Below are 19,955 nucleotides of genomic sequence, written 5' to 3'. Positions count from 1 at the left end.
TTCATTCTTTCTTTTTTGAGGCCTTCACAGTTTCAAGGGTTGCTTTAATATGTGTATTTATCTCACATTCTCACACATGCCATTGTGATGGTTTCTAGGACTAACAATACTATTGTTAATGGTCTGCTGACAGTTTTTTGGAAGTATTAACTTGATAGTCGTTCTTAACTTGATAATTGGTTATTATTGGTTCTCGCAGAACTTGATAATTGTGCAAGCAAAGATTGCAGATAGCATATTGACCTGTCAGAGCATGCCACGTTATAGGAGCTGGACCAATCTGATTAGTGAACTAGGGCAATTTTATACTTACTATATTGCTGTGCCCTGATATTATTTTACCACCGAAATGAAGGGTAAATTTGATCTTGAAGATTATAATGCTAATTAAAGTAGGGTAAATTAGTTTACCTGCAGAAAGATCCTAAACTTGTGTGTTATGAAATATTATATGGAACCGAGTGGCAAGTGGCAACTATGTTGGAGATGTTGCCTAGTATCTGGGTGATCATAAATTTCATCTTATTTTGTTTTGTGGGGATATCAGTGATGGTAGAACTGGTGAAGCTGTAATGACAGGGACATTACTAATTGCAGCTGCATAACCTTATCTACTATTGATCAGCACTAGAAAGGAAAAAAAGATGTAAGTAGAGACAAATACCAAGTAATTCTACTTGCATTAATGTTACTTTTACCGTGGCAGAATTAAGAAAATTTTATCATGGATGCGAGCCGAGATATTGTTTTGGAGAAGAAATGAGTGCTTAAATATTAAAGAATCGTATTTGTATTCTCATAAATAAACAAGTCTACAGGATGCTTTGTAACCTTTTTGAGGTACTCTACCTAACGAGGGAACAAACAATAACTTACGAGAAGGAAATCAAATTCATGAGGTCAATTTACCGATCTTACATGAATCCAACAGACTTTTCATAGATCTGATCTTTGTCAACAATATATATATATATATATATGAACAGTAGAAAAATTCTACAATGTGTTAACATATGACATGCATACAATTGCCTTAAAAGTGGTAAAATGAGTCCTCAAAATAGTAATATTAGTCCTCAAAGTAGTAACATGAGTTCTTAAAGTGATAAATTTTCTTAGTTACCACATGAGTCCTCAAAATAGCAAGGTTCGAAAAATCGCTAGACGCTAGTCGGGCGGTGGCCAGGGGACTAGCGCCCAGGCAGCGCCTAGGCGGTTTTTATTTTCTTAATTTTTATTTTATTTTTATATCATATAATTATATATAAAGACTTAAAAAGAGTTTTAAAAACTGCTTAGAAAAGTTTATATTTACTAGAATTTCTATTTCTTTTTCTTTTTTTAAAAGACAAAGTTCAATTCGTCTATCTTTTCTTTCATTCTATCTACCTTCTCAAAATCCCAGATCAATAACTCCTCCTCCTCATCGTCCTAAGCATTGATCATTGAGATCTTTTGATCAATTAAACATGAGGTCATTAAGTGTTTCAGAATTCAAAGTTTCAATGAGATCTCAAATGTAGATGTAAAGATGAATTCCATTTGCTTCGAAAATCATTAATTAAGATCTCAGATCTAAATCATCTGATGAATTTCAACGCCTAAAACCGCCTAGCCGCTTAGGCCGCCCAGCCCGCCTAGGCGCCCGCCCAACCCGCCCAGCCCGCCCAGGCGCCCGCCTAAATCATGTCCGCCCAATGCCTCCGATTACCCATTACTCGAGTCGGCTTGCTGCCGCCCAGCGCCTAGGCGCCGTTTTTTATAACACTGCAAAATAGTAATATTAGTCTTCAAAGTAGTAACATGAATCCTTAAAGTGGTAAATTTTCTTAGTTTACCATATGAGTCCTGAAAATAGTAATATTAGTCCTCAAAGTGATAACATGAGTCCTTAAAGGGGTAAAAATAGTTGATGTATGAGAAATGTTAACATATCATAGCTTTACCCTGAACAGTAATGTGGATGTTAGAATCAACAAGGGATTGTGAGTATTAATTATTAAACTATTGATTAGATCTTCTACAAAGTTGTTCAGATTTAGTTAATCTACTTTTTGTAAAATACTAGATTGCATATCATTAACTCCATGATCAGTTTCTGTGAAGAGATTCATGATCTAAGAGAGGCCCCCAGTTCAGATAGGAATGGACCAATGTCTGTCACGGGCAATCATAGTTCCACAAAGCGTGTACGCATTTTCAACGTTGAGTTAGAGTCACATGCATTTGCCCTTTTTCTTTTTGTTGGTCTAATATTTGCCAATTTAATCTAATTTATCTATGAAGAAAACTTTTTTTTTTTTTTCGTTGGGTCTGAGCTATGAAGAAAACTATGGCAATGGAATGGATGGAGAAATGCAATGTCAAAACTTAAGCAAAAACAGAAAAATTTGTACTCTGCTATTCTATTACTGGTATTAATATTGTCGATTTTGCATGAAAAGAATATGTAGCCAGGCTGGGTAGGCCACTAAGGTACCAGAATCTGCAGTGTTTAGCCTCGATCACCAGAAAAAAGTCGGTTGGGGCCATTCCCAATTTGTCACCTCAAGTCCATATTCTCATCTCTTTCCACTCAAATGAGATCAAGGTTATAAGCTAAACTGAAGTCATCAAAATCAAGGGCACTCATTGAAAAGGAAAAGATATATATGTTTCCAGATTAATTATCACTTTCAATTGTTTTTTTCGATACATTATCACTTTCAATCATTGATCAGGTAAGTTTGATATATGGTTTGAATTGAGAATCTGCAGAACATGTGTTACTGGTGTAGACAATTGCTACCGCTCGAAGTATTTACTGAGATGTTTTGTTTAAATATCTTAAACATGTTTAAGCAAGAGCAACTAGATATTGAGAAAGAGGGAGAAGATTGTTCGACAAATCGTCTCAAAGGAAGTAAGGAACCAAAATAATTACAACCAACCAAACTGGTACGAGCTTCTTTATGTTATTCCCAGGAACTTAAACCCTATATGAATCCAAGGAAACATGAACCTATATACGATTAGAGATGCATGTGCTATAAATCGTCTCAAAGGAACCAAAATAATTACAACCAACCAAACTGGTACGAGCTTCTTTATGTTATTCCCAGGAGCTTAAACCCTATATGAATCCAAGGAAACATGTACCTATATACGATTAGAGATGCATGTACTATTTCGAGCTAGCTGCATATAACTTGGCATGATGATCATGTTGTTGCTATCAGTGTGACCTATCAGCTGCCAGCAATTTGATGCTGTATCTAACTAGGACACCACCACCTACAATTATTTGAATCCTGAAATACAAAGCGAGCTAGACATGCATTAGGGGTTTGCGTGGTGGTAGCACATGTCGTTTCGAATGGTTGATTTTATGAAAAAGCCATGCACTGTGGGGCATATGATGATGTGATGATCAGAGCTAGCCAGGGCAATTGCTTTTGGGACTTGTTTGTATAATGGGTGACTGTGTATATGTGTGTGGTGTTGATCGATCATGTTCAAAATAATGCTCATGATCAGTACAACTGGTCCTAGTTTTGATTTCCTACTTATTGACAGGTGAGTTTTAATTACTACTTGTGTTTTGAGAGATCGATGGTTTGGTCAATGCTTTTTTATAAAGGGCTTTTGAGATTATTGATTGAATGCTATATGATTGCAATATTCTTATTGATTGCATTGATGGCCTAAATTAGTGCTTGCTTATATTTGCTGCTCATTAGAGTGATTGTTCGTGACAAACAAATGCAGGCTTCGTTTGACACTAGTTTGGCTTTAAGCCGTATTTTGGGTGAGTTTTACTTCTTAGCGGATGGTCTTCTTGCTATAGGGGGCCTTTATGGCAAACCTCTCACTCTCCCCATTTAGTTTCTTCAGCTCCTAATTTCAAAAGAAGAAATTAATAGTTTTAGAAGGCTTGTTTCGTAAGTTTGTTTCAGATGGAAAGTTTCGGTGAGAACGATGTAACATATTAGATGCACCAATTATGTTCTCTCATGTCACTACTAAATAGTAAATACTAGTAAATCTCTTGCACTGTTATGAATTGCTGATAAGCTGATGCCAAAAAATTGGCTAGGACTAACTAGATGTTTCTGGTGACTTTCTCCGGGTACCTCACACAGAATGCTATACCGTCTAGGATACCGATCCAACTCCTAAATCCTGAACCAAGAACACAGCATTAGAGGGGTAAACCGTGCCAGACGGTTTACGCCTCTCTGATGCCTGAGTAAGACACTAATATATGTGTAGATCAAATAAATACTAGATAATGGAGTTATTACCCGTAAAAGGTGGTTGTACTAATGCTTTAATACTCTAGCATAGGAATTTAGTTTCCCCCTGTCTTCGATGTGGGACGCAAGCTGCTCTCCTGATGTCTGATCAACCCTCTGCAATGTAATCAGATGGGCTGTGCTAGCCATGCCCCAGGCCCTAGGTGCCTGGGGTGACATCCTATATGAGCCCCGCCCTGGTGGGTCGTGAACCCGGCCCATGGCATAGTACCTGGGAGTCCTGATGGGCCCCAAGCAATAGTGCCAAACCTTGTGAAGTCTTCCCTAGTATGTACAAGTTCCCCAAGTTCCCGTTCAAGATGTTTCTTGGGTGGGGACTTAATATTTTGGTCACAAGGTTTGGCACTAGTGTGCCTATAGGGAGTCCCCCAAGTTCCCGTGCAAGAAATGTCTTGAGCGGGTTACGCTGTAGGTAGCTAATCTACAGTGCTCCCCATTTAACCCATAAAGGTTTAAGGAAAAACCTCTGGGTACTGTTGGAGGTCTTGAGCCTCCAGTACCAACTGGGGTTTTTTGAGGGCTTGAACCTCTGGTACCCGATGGAGTAGGATGAGGACTTGAACCTCTGATACCCGGAAGGGTAGAATGAGGGCTTGAGCTTCTGATACCCGGAAGGGTAGAATGAGGGCTCGAGCCTCTGATACCCGGAAGGGTAAAATGAGGGCTTGAGCCTCTGATACCTTGAAAGGTAGAATGAGGGCTCGAACCTCTGATACCTGGAAGGGTAGAATGAGGGCTTGAACCTTTGGTACCCGATGGGGTAGAACAAGGACTTAAGCCTAGTACCCAATGGGGTAGAAGTAGAATGAGGGATTGAGCCTCTGATACCTTGAAAGGTAGAATGAGGGCTCGAACCTCTAATACCCGGAAGGGTAGAATGAGGGCTTGAACCTCTGGTTCCCGATGGGGTAGAACGAGGGCTTGAGCCTCTGATACCTTGAAAGGTAGAACGAGGGCTCGAACCTCTGATACCCGAAAGGGTAGAATGAGGGCTTGAACCTCTGGTACCTGATGGGATAGAATGAGGGATCGAACCTCTAATACCCGGAAGGGTAGAATGAGGGCTTGAACCTCTGGTTCCCGATGGGGTAGAACGAGGGCTTGAGCCTCTGTACCTTGAAAGGTAGAATGAGGGCTCAAACCTCTGATACCCGAAAGGGTAGAATGAGGGCTTGAACCTCTGGTACCTGATGGGGTAGAACGAGGGATTGAGCCTCTGATACCTTGAAAGGTAGAATGAGGGCTCGAGCATCTGATACCCGGAAGGGTAGAATGAAGGCTTCAGTCTCTGGTACCTTGAAAGGTAGAATGAGGGCTTGAACCTCTGATACCCAGAAGGGTAGAATAAGGGCTCGAGCTTTAGTACCCGATGGGGTAGAACGAGGACTTGAGCCTTTGATACCTAGAAGGGCTGGTGGTGCATGTCAGCCACATGGGGCTAAGTGGGCTCTGCAATAAATGCTCGTCCCATCAACTGACGGTTTCGAGGCGTGGGGAGATGTGTGGGACACGTGTAGTGATCCTACAATTGAAGGCCTTTCGTCTTCAACGGCTGTGATGCTTTGGAGATTGAATTTAAGAGGGAAACAGACTGTTTCCCTTCTCACTATTTGCAAGTTCTCGAAAAATTTCTTCTTTCGGTTACTGTCGCTGTGGAGAAGAGAGATGAAGGGTTTGAAGCTCAAATCTTTGGAGACATCTTGGCCGGACAAGCGATTGTAGCGAAAAAGGTAAGAGAATGTAGTTTTGGTTTGTTTACTTTGATCTATTGCAGTTTATGTTTGGGTTCTGCGTTTCTGCGAATTATTCTTGTTGCACTGAATCTGTTCAGAATGAACTATATGCCAAAGTGTGTAGAAATTGCCTAGTGTGACGATTTAGTATTTTGGTGTGGGTGTTTTTGGGTAACCTGTTTGATTTGCTGGGTTTTGGGGTTTGATTTTCTTGGTTTTGGGAAGTGGAGAATGATCCACGCTTCACTTAAATCCCAGATCTAGACTTGGACTAATCCCTGTGTTTCTGATTCCAGATAGCGAATTACAGGCCCGGGTTGGCGTAGTTCTAGGATGGAATCAGAAACCAAGGCTGGGGATGCGGGGTCATCGTATCAGTCTTCCGTGAGACAAGCGGAGGCAGATATTGATCGGTACCTGGCTCGTAGTAGTACCCGTATGGAGTTGGCAGAAAACACTGGATCCTCAATTGGAGTTTTTTAGGCTAGTAACGATGATACCGATATGACTGAAAGCGAGGACGATGCACGGGAGAAGCAACTAGTTACGGTGGCTATTCCCGAGGGTATACCTAAACCAAGATATACGCTAATAGATGGGACTGTGTGCGACTAGGCCGGGAGAAGTATGACAATGAAGGAAATCATCGTGATGAGGCTGAAGTGGGGGATACCGGATGAGGTAGAACTTAGGCCTCTCAAGGATGGTGAGCTGGTGGCAAATCCTCCCCCGGGATGGGTGGCTCTGTATGAGAACCAATTCCACCAAGGGTTGTCATTACCGCTGCCCCGGTGCCTACAGTATCTCCTGCTGATGCTGAACCTGTCACAAGGGCAGTTGACCCCGAATGCCTGGCGACAAATTTTGAGTATGATGGCTATGTGGGACTTGTGCCAGCAAGGGTGGCCCACCATCAACGAATTTCGAGCCGTGTACCGGGTCCTATACTAGAGGAAACAGTCTTGTCAAGGGACCATGATGTTTGCCGCCCGGGACTACGAGCTCCTCGTCACCGATATGCCTACCTCTTAGAGCAAGAGGTGGAGGAATAAGGTGTTTCTTGCTGGAGGACATTGGCAGATTAGGAATAAGAAATGGAACCTAACGGGTACGTTTCAGGCCATCGGGGACCAGTCCTACTCACTGTCTGAGGTTGAGAGAAAACGGATAGCCTGGATATACGCTGTATGGAGTGAAGAAGAAAGAAGCTCCTATAGGTTCATCCGGTACTCCATACTAGATAGGCTAGGCCTAGGGAGACTCCCCAGTGAGGCTGGTTTCCTGTACACATACATTCGTATTTGTACTATTATATATATATATGCCCCCCCCCCCCTTTCTTTCTTTTTTTTACTTGTGGATTTACTATTCACATTGCTTGCAGTGAAAGTGCCGAAGAGGAAACCTCGGAAAGGCAAGGAAGACGATAAGATGAACCACAACGCGCTAATGGACATGCTTATGAGCCAAGGAGAAGATGCCTTATATATTGATGTCGATCTTACATCGAAGGCTACAGATCGCTCGCTTGATGAACTTCTCCTTGAGATTGATGACGACGGGTACGGGCATCCTGATCCTAAGGCCCCCGTTACCCAGAGCAACCAGCCCCTTGTCGGGGACGTTGTTGCTATTGCCGATACCGGGAGAGGAAAGGCACCGGTGTTGGGCTCCATATCTTCTCTGTCTGTAGGGTCAACTGGGAGCGAGGAAGTTTTGCTACCTGGCGAGAAGAAAAGGCACCATAGGCACCGCCATCGCGGTGGGAACAAGGAGGACGTTACCTACACTGGTATTGATGTTAAGGGGGCGGAGCCAAATAGACAAAAGAAAAATCCTCCGGGACCGGAAGCGTTGCCGGGGCTTGGGCTCTTATCTCCAGGCGATTCCAATAGTCCCTAAGAAGCCCATCAAGTAATTGCTGAGCGAGTACGATGTCGCTGACGAAAAATTCGTGGGCTCGATGCTCGCCTATTTGAAGGATATAGACCTCGATCGAGTATGGACAAAGGACAATACCCCACAAGAGAATCGTCGCCTTGCCCAGGAATCAATGATGTGGGTACGGGACCTACTTCTCCTTATTTCCAACTGTTTGTACTATTCGTGTGTGCTAACGGGGTGTTTGCAGGCACTATTCAAAGTGTACGCGGTTGATGCTAGCGAGGAAGATACTCACTTGAAGGAGGAGGTTAGCAGTCTCTCCGGGCAAGTGAAGTATCTTCATGGGGAGAAGGGCAAGCTGGAGAAAGAGCGGGACTCCCTGAAGAAGAAGATAGAGTCCTTAACTCCTATGGTGACTGAGCTGGAGGCAGCGAAGCACCGGATGGCGGAGCTCGAAGGTGAGTTGTCCGAGGAGAGGGATGAGGTGAAAAGTGCCCGAGACTCTGAGAAGGAAGCTACAGAGTCTGCGATGTCATGGAAGGCGAGAGCAGAAAACCTAGAGGAACGTCTTCTTGTTGAAAGAGGAGAGGCTGTTGCCGAGTACAAGGGCTCTCAAGAGCTTATTGATGTAACGCCCCAAACCGCACCTCACTAGCTTGGGCACGTCACAGTGCCGCGGGGCTCTAAAATATAAACCGAAAGCTCTATTCACATTCTAGAGGACCGCTAGGCATTTTGTTAGAAAACCTTTTTGCAAAACACAGCGAAAGCTACCGATATTTTTGAGGTGAAAAACTTGAGTTGCTGAAATCTATTTCACTCATCCAGTCCTTGGATAAGGATCACACGAGGTATGAATTTCAATGAAAGAGAATTCAACTAAATTTGACACGATGCTAAATAACCACAAGTTCCGAAACAAGGAGTTCGAGAAATGGAAATCAGAATAAAGCCCAGAAGGTGGTTTACCGAACTTGTTCTGCACACCCAGCTCCGTCCGCCATTGTCCCGTCACCAGTGCACAGTACCTGCATCCATACTGTTGTAGGGGGTGATCTTTCGTTCTCGCTGCTCAACAGGAACTCTACCTCAACTAGACTCAAAACCAATAAACAAATATTTGGGCTGCCCAGTATGAAAACATATTTAAACCAAATATTTAAAAGAACGACAAACTTTAATGATTTTCAACTTGAAAAACCGATGCATGATGCTTAAATAAATACGGCGCCAAATCCAAGTATTACCTGATGGCCGGTCCCATAGACCCACTACACGACCTTACCTCAAATTAATTTATCACCAGGTAAGCGTAGCGAGAGCGTCCACTACCTAGCTACACACACGTACCGGGCCCGTCATTACGATCGGAATACCCGGACGACCGGCGTAACTAACCCTCTGGAGGTTAAGGGGATCGAACCCAAGGAAGTCAGAGCCACCCTTCGCTCTCAAGCCATCACATTTCTCACATGGTTTGGTTAGTATGCACTGCATTTGAACATAACCAAACCATACCAACTAACATGCATCATGTAATAACAGTATATAAGAAAATCACCAACCGAGGAGAGTCCTGAATCCCTACCTGGATTCCGATGCGTTTTCTCACGTACTCCGAGAGTTGCGAACCTTCTGTTCCTCGGGTAACTGGAGTCCTAGATTCCGACATTTCGATAGTTAATAACTTTTGAACAGCTAAACAAAATCTCAACGATTAATATATCGTCCAACCCCAACTTTTCCTGGTTTGACCAGAAGTTGACCAAGGGTTGACCACATTTGACCATTTAACCATGTTTGACCAATCGAGGTAGATTCGATAATTACCAAAATTATCGAACATTGACTTGAAGTTACGTTATCGACCAAACATATATTGAACGCACCTGATTACTAAGGCCACCCAATACACGAGCAAACCAATAACGACATCACTAACGAAAGATCTCTAATTTACTTAACCGTTTTGCCGCATAGTAATTCCACAGAATTTACTATGGACACCCAAGCTTTATAGCTTCACCATATTTTTGATTTTATTTTCCACAACCAATTCACAATTTCTTTGCAATAGCCACAACTTCAAACATGCAACACAATACCCATTCAACCATGCAACTACAATCAAGTCAAGGCATATTCCAGCTTGCTAACTACAACACTTAACAAGCTAAACACACATTCTGGACAAACCCGAGCTCCACCACAACTCCACAGTTCATTGCACACACACAACCAATTGACTACAAAGTTCCAATACATGCAACAGATGCAACCAATCTCAGTCCACAATTGCAATATCAACACAGAAACAACAACTCATTCACAAGCTCCAAACACCCAGAGTAAGACAACATGACAGATTCACAGAGAGATATCAACATCACCGTACCAAGCCATTTTCAATTCCCTAACTTCCGATTACTACTCTAAGAGAAAAACTTGAATCAATATCGGAAATACACCAACCCAAATTCACAACTAGAATTCGACAGAAGAACGATTCTGTTTCAGAATTCCAAATTTACCTTTGAGAATTATAGAATCGTTAACAGAGACCAACTTGGGCAAGCCTAAACGTGCAGCTGCCGAGCGCAGTAAACGTCGGGTCGAGTCCACTGAATTTCTCCCTTCAGTTTGAAGTACAGCAAGGACCAAAGCATCACCGAACGCCAATTCAAGGAACCAAGCTTCCCCGGACCTCAACTGTTTTTCCAAGACGCCAGAAACGAAACTAGAAGCCTGGAATCGCTGCCATGGATGGCGGTTCTGTCGATACCCGAACTGACCCAAAACACAAATTCATCAAAACTTAATCGAATTCGAGAACCAGTTAGACCAGCACGTAGAGCGTGAAGAGAGGATTAGTTTTCCTACCTCACACCACCTCGAAGATCGCCGGAAATTACAGAAACATCGCCGGAAAGTTCAAACCTTTCAAGCTTCGAATCCTCTCCACAGTCCGTGCATGGACAATCTGAGGCCACAGGCGTGACGACGACGATGGGAGGAAGAGAATAGTGGTCTTGCGTCGTTGATCGGTGGCCGGAGGTGAGAGTTCCGGTCGGGTTTCCCTTCCCGGTCGTCTCTCTCTCTTTCGGGTCAGAAGCTCCCATCTCTCTCTCGAGATCTCTGATTCAATCTCTGTCCTTGATCTGATCAAGGGCATTATATACCTCAACCAAAATTGTAATCAAGGGCCAGGATGAAGCGGTGGATAGATCAACGGCCAGGATTGCACCGCAGAAAATCCTATTTCTTTAATTTATTTTCTAAAATTCCACAACTTCGGAAAATCACGGTAAATAGCTCGGGTATCCGAAAAATTCCCTGAAAATTTCCACGAACTCGTTGTGACGTGTACTTTATTATCCAACTCCTAAATCAAGGATTTCACTTTATGAAAATTTCCTCGAGTATTTTAACCTTTATCGAAAACGATAAGTAAATTACTGAACTATTTTACTTTAACTCGAAAAACTTTTCCGGGGCTCACAATTGACATGCTCCTTGTTGCCCAAGACAAATCCGTTATTATCAAGTACAAAGAGTGGGTGGCGGCCGGGTATATGGATGAAGCCAAGTTCAGTCGGGGGCTTCTTTAATGGGAATTTGAAAGGAATTACAATTTCTATGATTTTATGCCTCAGTTTTAAGCGTTTGTCCCCTGCATTACTTATTACCGGAATAGAGTAATTGACAATAGCTACGTCCAAGGAACACCCGGTAACTAAAGGTAAAAATGTAAGAAATGGTCTGAATAATTCATTTTTTCATTCAAGTACGACATGGTGGCTAATACAACATAAGTACCCGATGGGTAGCTTGCCATAGCTGGATGGTCAAAAAGCAAAAGCTATGACAAGATGCTGCAGGAGCTATTTGTAATAGTAACGGAGGCGCTGTGTATTCCATGGATGTGGGGAAACGACTCTGTCCATGTTCCGGATGTAAAAGGTCGCGGGGCCTACCTCCTCGACGATCTAGTAAGGACCTGTCCAGGATGGATCAGGTTCCCGGGGTTCTGGGTAAACCTGCTTCATGACCTAGTCCCCCAATTTCAGTGTCCGGGACTGTACCTTGGCATCGTAATAACGAGCGATTCTTCACTTGTTTGCGAGGTTGTGCATGTGAGTCACATCTCTTCGTTCTTCGAGCAAATCAACATCAAGCTGTAGGCCCTCTGAGTTGGTACCTGCGTCGAAGTATTCAATCCTGAGACTCTGGATTTGTGTTTCAATGGGGAGAACCACCTCAAACCCAAAAGCCATGCAGAAAGGGGTCTCACCGGTAGCCTCAGTCACCGTGGTCCTGATAGCCCATAGCACTTCTGGGAGCTAGAAGCCCAAAGACCCTTTGCTTCATCGAGCTTCTTCTTCAGTATCTTCTTGATTATCTTGTTGACAGTTTCGACTTGACCGTTGGTCTGGGGGTGTGCCGGGGATGCATAGAGGATTCTAGTGCCCAGGTTCTTGGTGTAAGCCCTTAGTTCATCGTTATCAAACTGGGTGTCATTGTCCTTGACTATGGTGTCAGGGACCCCGAACCTGTAGTAGATGTTTTTCCACAAGAAGGCTTTCACTTTCTCCGTGGTGATAGCGACAAGAGGTTCTGCTTCTACCCACTTTGTTTGGTAGTCAATGGCTACAATGACATATTTGAATTGTCCTACTGCTGTGGGAAGCTTACCGATCAGGTCCAGACACCATTGGCAGAATGGCCAAGGTGCCAAGAGTATGGAGAGGGCAATGGGCGGTGCCCTTGGGATGTTTGCATACATTTGGCACTTGTGGCAAGAACTCGATATTGTTTGAGCTAGGGCCGACATGGTTGGCCAGAAGTATCTTGCCCTCAGGGTCTTGTGTGCAAGAGATCGAGCCCCTGCATGGTTACCACATACACCAGCGTGTATGTCCTTCATTATTTGGTGACCGTCCTCTGGTGTCACACACTTGAGGTTGGGGAAGCAATGACCTCTCCTGTATAACTTTCCATTCATGATTGTGTATCGAGCTGACCTTAATTGGAGTCGTCGGGCCTCAACCTTATCGTCCGGGGTCAGACCATCCACCATATATTTCAAAATTGGATCCATCCAGGAGGCAGTGTGGTCCACTGTGAATATTTCTGACACCGTCTTAGAAGTGCTCGGCCTATCCAGTATTTCGACCTTGGTGGCCCCGTAGGTAGGACTCGGAGAAGTTGCTGCAATCTTAAGAAGGGCGTTTGCCTTGTCATTTTTTGCTCTGGGTATTTGAGTGATGATGTATGAGGCAAATCTCTGAACTAGTGCCCCGGCTAGGGCCTGGTAAGAGGACATGTGGGGCTCTTTTGCTTCAAAGTTGTCGTTGACCTGGTTCACAACTAACTGGGAATCGCTGAAGATATAAAGGTGTTGGACGCCTAGTTCCCAGGCGATTTGTAGACCTGCTATTAGTGCCTCGTACTCTGCGGCGTTGTTGGATGCCTTGAAGGCAAACTTGAGGGCATACTCGTAGACTTGATCGTCCGGGCTGATTAGCAAGATACCGGCGTCACTTGTCTTTTTGTTAGATGCACCATCAACATACAATCACCAAGTGCTTAGTAGGGGTGGGTCCGGGGATGGCGATTCAGGTGATCATGGGGGCGGATCATGAGAGGGAATCCCCTCAGAAATAAAATATGCCGCTGCTTGGCCCTTAATAGCTGTCCGGGATTGGTACTTGATGTCAAACTCTCCCAATTCGATGACCTATTTAATTAATTTGCCCGATATCTCTGGCTTCTGCAAAACCTGCCTCAATGGGTGATTAGTGAAAACAGTGATTGAATGTGCCTGAAAGTAGTGTCTTAGCTTCCGGGCCAATACTAGGAGGGCCAATGCTATCTTTTCAATGTCCGGGTACCTGGATTCGGCACCAGTGTAACCTTTCCCGCGTAGTACACCGGGTACTCGCAATCAAAATCTCGTCTAATGAAAGCTGAGCTTACCGCTGTAGAAGATGCCGCGAGGTATATGTAAAGCATTTCTCTGAGGACGGGTTTGTAAAGCAGCGGTACCGCTGCCAAGTATGCCTTCAGGCTGAGAAAAGCATCCTCGTGCTCTGCAGACCAGGATATTACCTCCACGTGTTAGGTTTTTAGTAATTTGAAGAAAGAAGTGCACTTGTCTGTGAGTCTTGAAATGAACCTTGATAGGGCGGCCACTTTACCTGTAAGGGACTGGACATCATTTCGGTAAGTGGGGGATATCATGTCTAATATAGCCTGCACGTTCTCCGGGTTAACCTCTATTCCTTTGTGGCTGATGATGTACCCGAGGAACCTCCTGACCTCGACACTGAAAATGCACTTCTGTGGATTTAGGCGCATACCGTTGCGTAATATGATGGAGAATACAATGGAAAGGTTGGTTACGTGGTCTTCTGCGGTTAGACTTTTGACCAGCATATCGTCCACGTATACCTCCATGATGGTCCCGATGACATCTACAAACATGGAGTTGACAAGTCACTGATAAGTAGCACTAGCATTTTTCAATCCGAAAGGTATGACTTGGTAACAATAGAGACCTTTGTCTGTGGTGAAAGCGGTGTGCTCTTCGTCTGCGGGGTTCATCCGGATCTGATTATACCCGCTGAATGCATCCATGAAGCTGAGTAATCTGTATCCATCTGTGGAGTCGATTAATTGGTCAATTCGTGGGAGAGGGAAGCTATCCTTAGGGCATGCTCGATTGAGATTTGTATAGTCTACACCAATGTTCTAAAACTTGGCCGCCCACGCCGCCTAGCCGCTGGGCGGCGAGTCTCCGCCTCGATTAATGTCAAATAGGTGGAGGTGGGCGGTTGGGGTTTAGGCGGCCGCCTCAGCGGTCTAGGCGGGCTATTAGAAGCCTCGATGGTTGGGCAGACTGGCCTGGGCGGACTGCAATTGAAAATTCTTCTCCTTTTCACTTTAATTTGGATTCGTTTCAGCACCGATGGAGGTCGGATCCTCAACTGCGATTGAAATTTTTTGTCTTTCTGAGTTTTGGCTAGATGGGTCGATCTGTTTTTGGGGTGTAGATTGGTGGGATTTGATCTAAAGTTTGCTGATTGGATCTGGTGGAACACAAATTTATCTGTGTTCAATCTAAAATGGTATATTTCTAGATCTCAATCTCAGATTGCAACTTCGTTGACCAAAACGCTCCGATGTCAAATTCGATGAGCTTAATTGACTCGGGTATTGAATCTAAACAAATCAATCATGTACAGAGGAGCATAAACATTGGGGAACTTGGAAGGCTCAATTCATTAGGGAAGTTTATACTGAATTATGAATACAATAAACTCTTTGGGGGTATAGCTCAGGATCTTGGATTACTGACTGAACTTGAGTATCTTGACCAGTTCTGGTTTTCAAGGTTAGGTCTTTCATTCCAACTTCACGAATTCTAGGTGCTTTGAATATCATGATAGATTGGTGAGTTAAGCAAGTTACAACTTCTCCAAATTTAGGAAAACCAAGTTTGAACTGAGGATTGTGATACAGTATATTGGAATTGGAAAGAACTCAAAGAAGTCGCTCTGTTCACGTTCTTGAGCCTGTACTGATGGTTGATTCTTAATTGTACTGATAGTTGTTGGGCTATTATATATCATATAAATCAATCATATAATAATACTATAATAGTACTGATGGTTGGGATTTTTCCTTACTTTTTGACATAATGGGATTTTTCTTTACTTGAATTTCAGTTGGGTATTTGATATTATAATGTTTTTGGAGATTTGAGACAATGGATTGGCGTATGTTGGTATGATATGGATTTAAAATTGGTCAGTAATGTTGAAAAAAAAATTAATTTTATGCAATTATATATTATAAAAAAAAATAAAAAATACAAAACCGCCTAGGCGCTAGTCTCCTGGCCATAGCCCGACTAGCGCCTAACGATTTTTTGAACCTTGGTCTACACACATGCGCTATGATCCCGGCGTCTTTTTTGGTACCATGACCACGTTGGCTAACCACCAGGGATATGTCACTTCTCTGACAAAATTGATGGCCATCAATTTCTTCACCTCAACCTGGATAGCTCAGTACTTTTCATGTGTGAAGGCTTTGCGCTTTTGTCTTACTGGTGCCGAGAAAGGTACAATGCTAAGGTTGTGCATGGCCATGTCATTTGGTATACCAGGCATGTCCTCGTATGACCTGGCGAATGCGGATGCGTTGGAGCGGAGAAACGAGATTAGGTTTTCTCTGATAGCTGGAGCCAACTTAGTGCTTATCTTGACAATTCTGTCCGGGAACTCCTCAGATAACACCACCTATTCAACGTCTTCCACGGCACCGGGCCGTTCTTCGTCAGAGTCGGTATCATCTCTGGGGTCCTCGTACTTGTCCGTGAGAAGGTTAGAAACTATGGGAAACATTTCAGACTTTCCCTTGCCTCAAGATACCGTCAAAGAATAGCATTGCCTTGCCGCAGCTTGATCACCCCGGATTGTCACTATTCCCACTGAAGTTGGTACTTTCATCATAAGCATGTGGCCTGCAATGAATGTCTTCAAACGCCAGAGTGCCGGTTAACCCAAGATAGCATTATAGGACGAGGAGCAGTCAACGACAATGAACTCTGTTTTGATGGTTGAACAGTTTGGACTTTCTCCTATCGTGATCGATAGGTAATTTGATCCGAGTGGCTGGACGATATCTCCTGAAAAGATAATGAGGGGCTCATTATCTTGTGACAGTTTGGCCCTTCCTCTGTTCAAAGCTTTGTATGCATCCAGAAATAATACGCTAACCGAGGCCCTGGTCAGCTTCTTCCTCCTGCAGGAATGTGACAGATTTCCACCCAGTTCTGCTGTCTTGTTGCGGGGCCTTGTCGAAATTGAAAACTTCCGGGTGGCCGAAACTGGAATTTCGCTTCTTCCTCCGTGGAGGTAAATCCTTCTGGACTCCACCGTGGATCGTGAAGATCTGGCCATATACATCGATAGCTCCTATCTATTTAGCGGGTAGGTACCGCTAAATACATCGTGAAGATCTGGCCATATACATCGTGAAACTTGCCCTTCTGAATTAGTGATTCGATCATATTCTTTAAAGCCATGCAGAGGTTGGTATTGTGCCCGACATCTTCATGCTATGTACTAAACCTTCTGGTGTCCTACTGGGTAAGTTTACTCTTCGAGAACTTCTTCGGTGGTGGTCCAGGTATTTCATCCTTGTTCTCGTTCCATATAGTTTCATACGAAATGTTGAGGATAGTAAACACCTCATACCGGGTGGTGTTCGCGGGGCCTGCTGTGCCCTTTCTTCCGGGCGAGGCTAAGTGGTCGCGTAACAACTAGACCTGGACGAGGACTCTTTGCTTCTGTTGCTTGAGGTATGGGGTGATCGATCCTAATTATGGACCCACTCCCTCTTTCGTGGCTCATCCCTGACCACTAGGGCCGGGCTGAAGACCCTTAGCTCTGGTCTGACATTATCCCCATACGTTTCGAATTCGGCTTGAGCATGCCTGATGGCTGTAGCCATCAGTTCGTCGTAGCTAGGCGCCGGGGGGTGATGGTTAATTCCGTAAAGAAACTCTCCGCGCCTTAAGCCCCTCCTGAAAGCCAGCTCAGCCAGCTCTTTGTTAAGGTCCCAGCACTTAGCGGTAGCCGCCTGCCATCGGTTAACGAAGGACTTCAAGGTTTCATTTTCCCCCTGTTGAATCTTTAGCAGCCCCTTCGAGGTATGTATCCCATCAGTACGTAAGATGAATTGAGCTACGAACTTGTTCACGAGCTCCTTGAAATTCCCTACAGAACCGGCCGGCAGTTTGTAGAACCAACTCAAAGCTTCCCCTGACAACGTCTCCTGGAACATATTACAACACACTTCATCCATGTACCCCTTAGCGCTAGTTTGTGAGCGGAAAGCCTGTAGATGCTGGTACGGGTCCCCTACTCCCGTATAGTCTATCTTCAGTGGCTTTGATATGTTTGTTCGAACGACACCTCTAACATGTTGGGTAAAAGGACTCGGACGGTCCTTGTAAGTGGTCAGGGGTCACCAGGTGTCCTTATTCTCTGCCGCCTCTACCCTTTCCTGCAGGGCATGCAAGGAGTTGCTCATTTGCAAGAGTAACGCAGTGTTTGCATCAGTTACCGGTGGGTCACTTTGAGTTGGCTGTGGTAATAGTGGTGGCGGCAAATGCCTCAGGCTTTCCGGGAACAAGTCTACCGGTACCTGGATCATCCGGTGACCACCCATAGACCGGGTTGTAACGAGGCTGGTGCCTCTCGTTACCGGGGCATCACTTGCATCTATTGCTACCTGGGATGCCCTAGCTAGGGCTTGGATGAGTGCCTCGTTATGCTGGTGCCTTCTGTCTAGTACTCAGGTCAGAGTAGTGTTTTCATCTTCCAGCTCCTACAGTCTCTATTGCGAAAGGAGTTTTGTTTCCCTATCGGTTCTTTGTTGTTCCCGATCGATCCTGGCTTGTTCCCTGAAGGCTGTGATCTCTGCTCGCATAGACTCCAACTCTGATACAGGGGCCACTTGGTCTTGGATGCCCGGTGGGTCATCTGCGCTCTGCTAGTTCAAGAATCCGAGACCATGTGGCTCACCTTCGACACTTGGTGTCCCTGCTGATGAAGTACCTGGGGAGAATATCAGTGCCCGGGCGACACTTCTACCCTCACCTGCCGTTTCTTCCGACTCGGTCATGGATAGCTTTTATCTGGCGCGCCAATATTTCTGGTGGCTTTCTCTGAATACCTCACACAGAATGTTATACCGCCAGGGGTACCGATCCAACTCCTAAATCATGAACCAAGAACACAACATTACGGTTTACGCCTCTCCGATGCCTGAGTAAGACACTAATATATGCGTAGATCAAATAAATAGTGGATAAAGGAGTTATTACCCATAAAAGGTGGTTGTACTAATGCTTTAATACTCTAGCATAGGAATTTAGTTTCCCCCTGTCTTCGATGTGGGACGCAGGCTGCTCTCCTAATGTCTGATCAGCCCTCTGCAATGTAATCAGATGGGCTGTGCTAGCCATGCCCCGGCCCCTGGGTGCCCAGGGTGACATCCTATATGAGGCCCGCCCTGGTGGGTGTGAACCCCGCCCATGGCATAGTACATGGGAGTCCCGATGGGCCCCAGGCGATAGTGCCAAACCTAGTGAAGTCTTCCCTAGTATGTACACTAGGCAAACTTCATTTGACTTTTCAACACTCCATCTAAGCATAGTTGGATTTCAGAGTAACTCACATTCATGACAGTTTTCGGGGATACGAACGAGCAGGCATCCTCAAACTCTCAAAGGATATTAACTCATGCGATGAAATACATAGAATCCAATAGTAATGGGTTGACATCAAAGATTAAAGGACCCAAGATTTCAAGAGAAGTACCCTTAGGACTTCATTTTTTTTTTTCCTCAAAGTTTAGCAACTATAAAGAATCAAAAAAGTCGGCTTTGCTCTGCTAGGGTTTCTTTGCCCTAGCCGTTCAACTGATTGAGATCTGCGACGTGATGGCGAAGAGCGATGGCTCCTCCTACACTGTCAGAGGAGGCCATTGTGAGACTTGATGGAGGAGAGGATGCTATCCATGACTCTCTTTTTTTTATCTCTATGGCTGGCTTCTGTCGAAGAAGGTGGTGGTAATCCTATCGTTCTCAGCGGCGATCTATAATGTATGGGGTTTGAAGGAAAGAGTGTTGATCCGGCAGGAGGAAGATGATGTCTTTGTCTTCCAATTCAAGGAGAGGGAGGTGAAGAATGGGATCCTTGCTGGGGGGGCCATGGTTCTATAACAATTCAATGCTTTTGTTAGCCGACTACAACGGCATCTCTGCCCTTGAGGCGGCACCGCTGCACCTCCTTGAGTTTTGGGTGGCGGTGAAAGGGTTACGCATTGCTATGAGCAATGAGAAGGCTCTAACCTTAATCGGCAAAGCACTGGGAGGCTTCGTTTGGGTTGTTCAAGGGGCTGTGCAGCGGAAGGATCCGATTCAGCGGATTCATGTGGTGCAGGACGTCCCACGGAGGATCTGGGCGCG

Source organism: Rosa chinensis, chromosome 4, assembly GCF_002994745.2.
Source record: "Rosa chinensis cultivar Old Blush chromosome 4, RchiOBHm-V2, whole genome shotgun sequence".
In the NCBI taxonomy this organism is placed as follows: Eukaryota; Viridiplantae; Streptophyta; class Magnoliopsida; order Rosales; family Rosaceae; genus Rosa; species Rosa chinensis.
The sequence above is the reverse complement of the archived record's forward strand: the minus strand, read 5'-3'. Positions refer to the sequence as shown.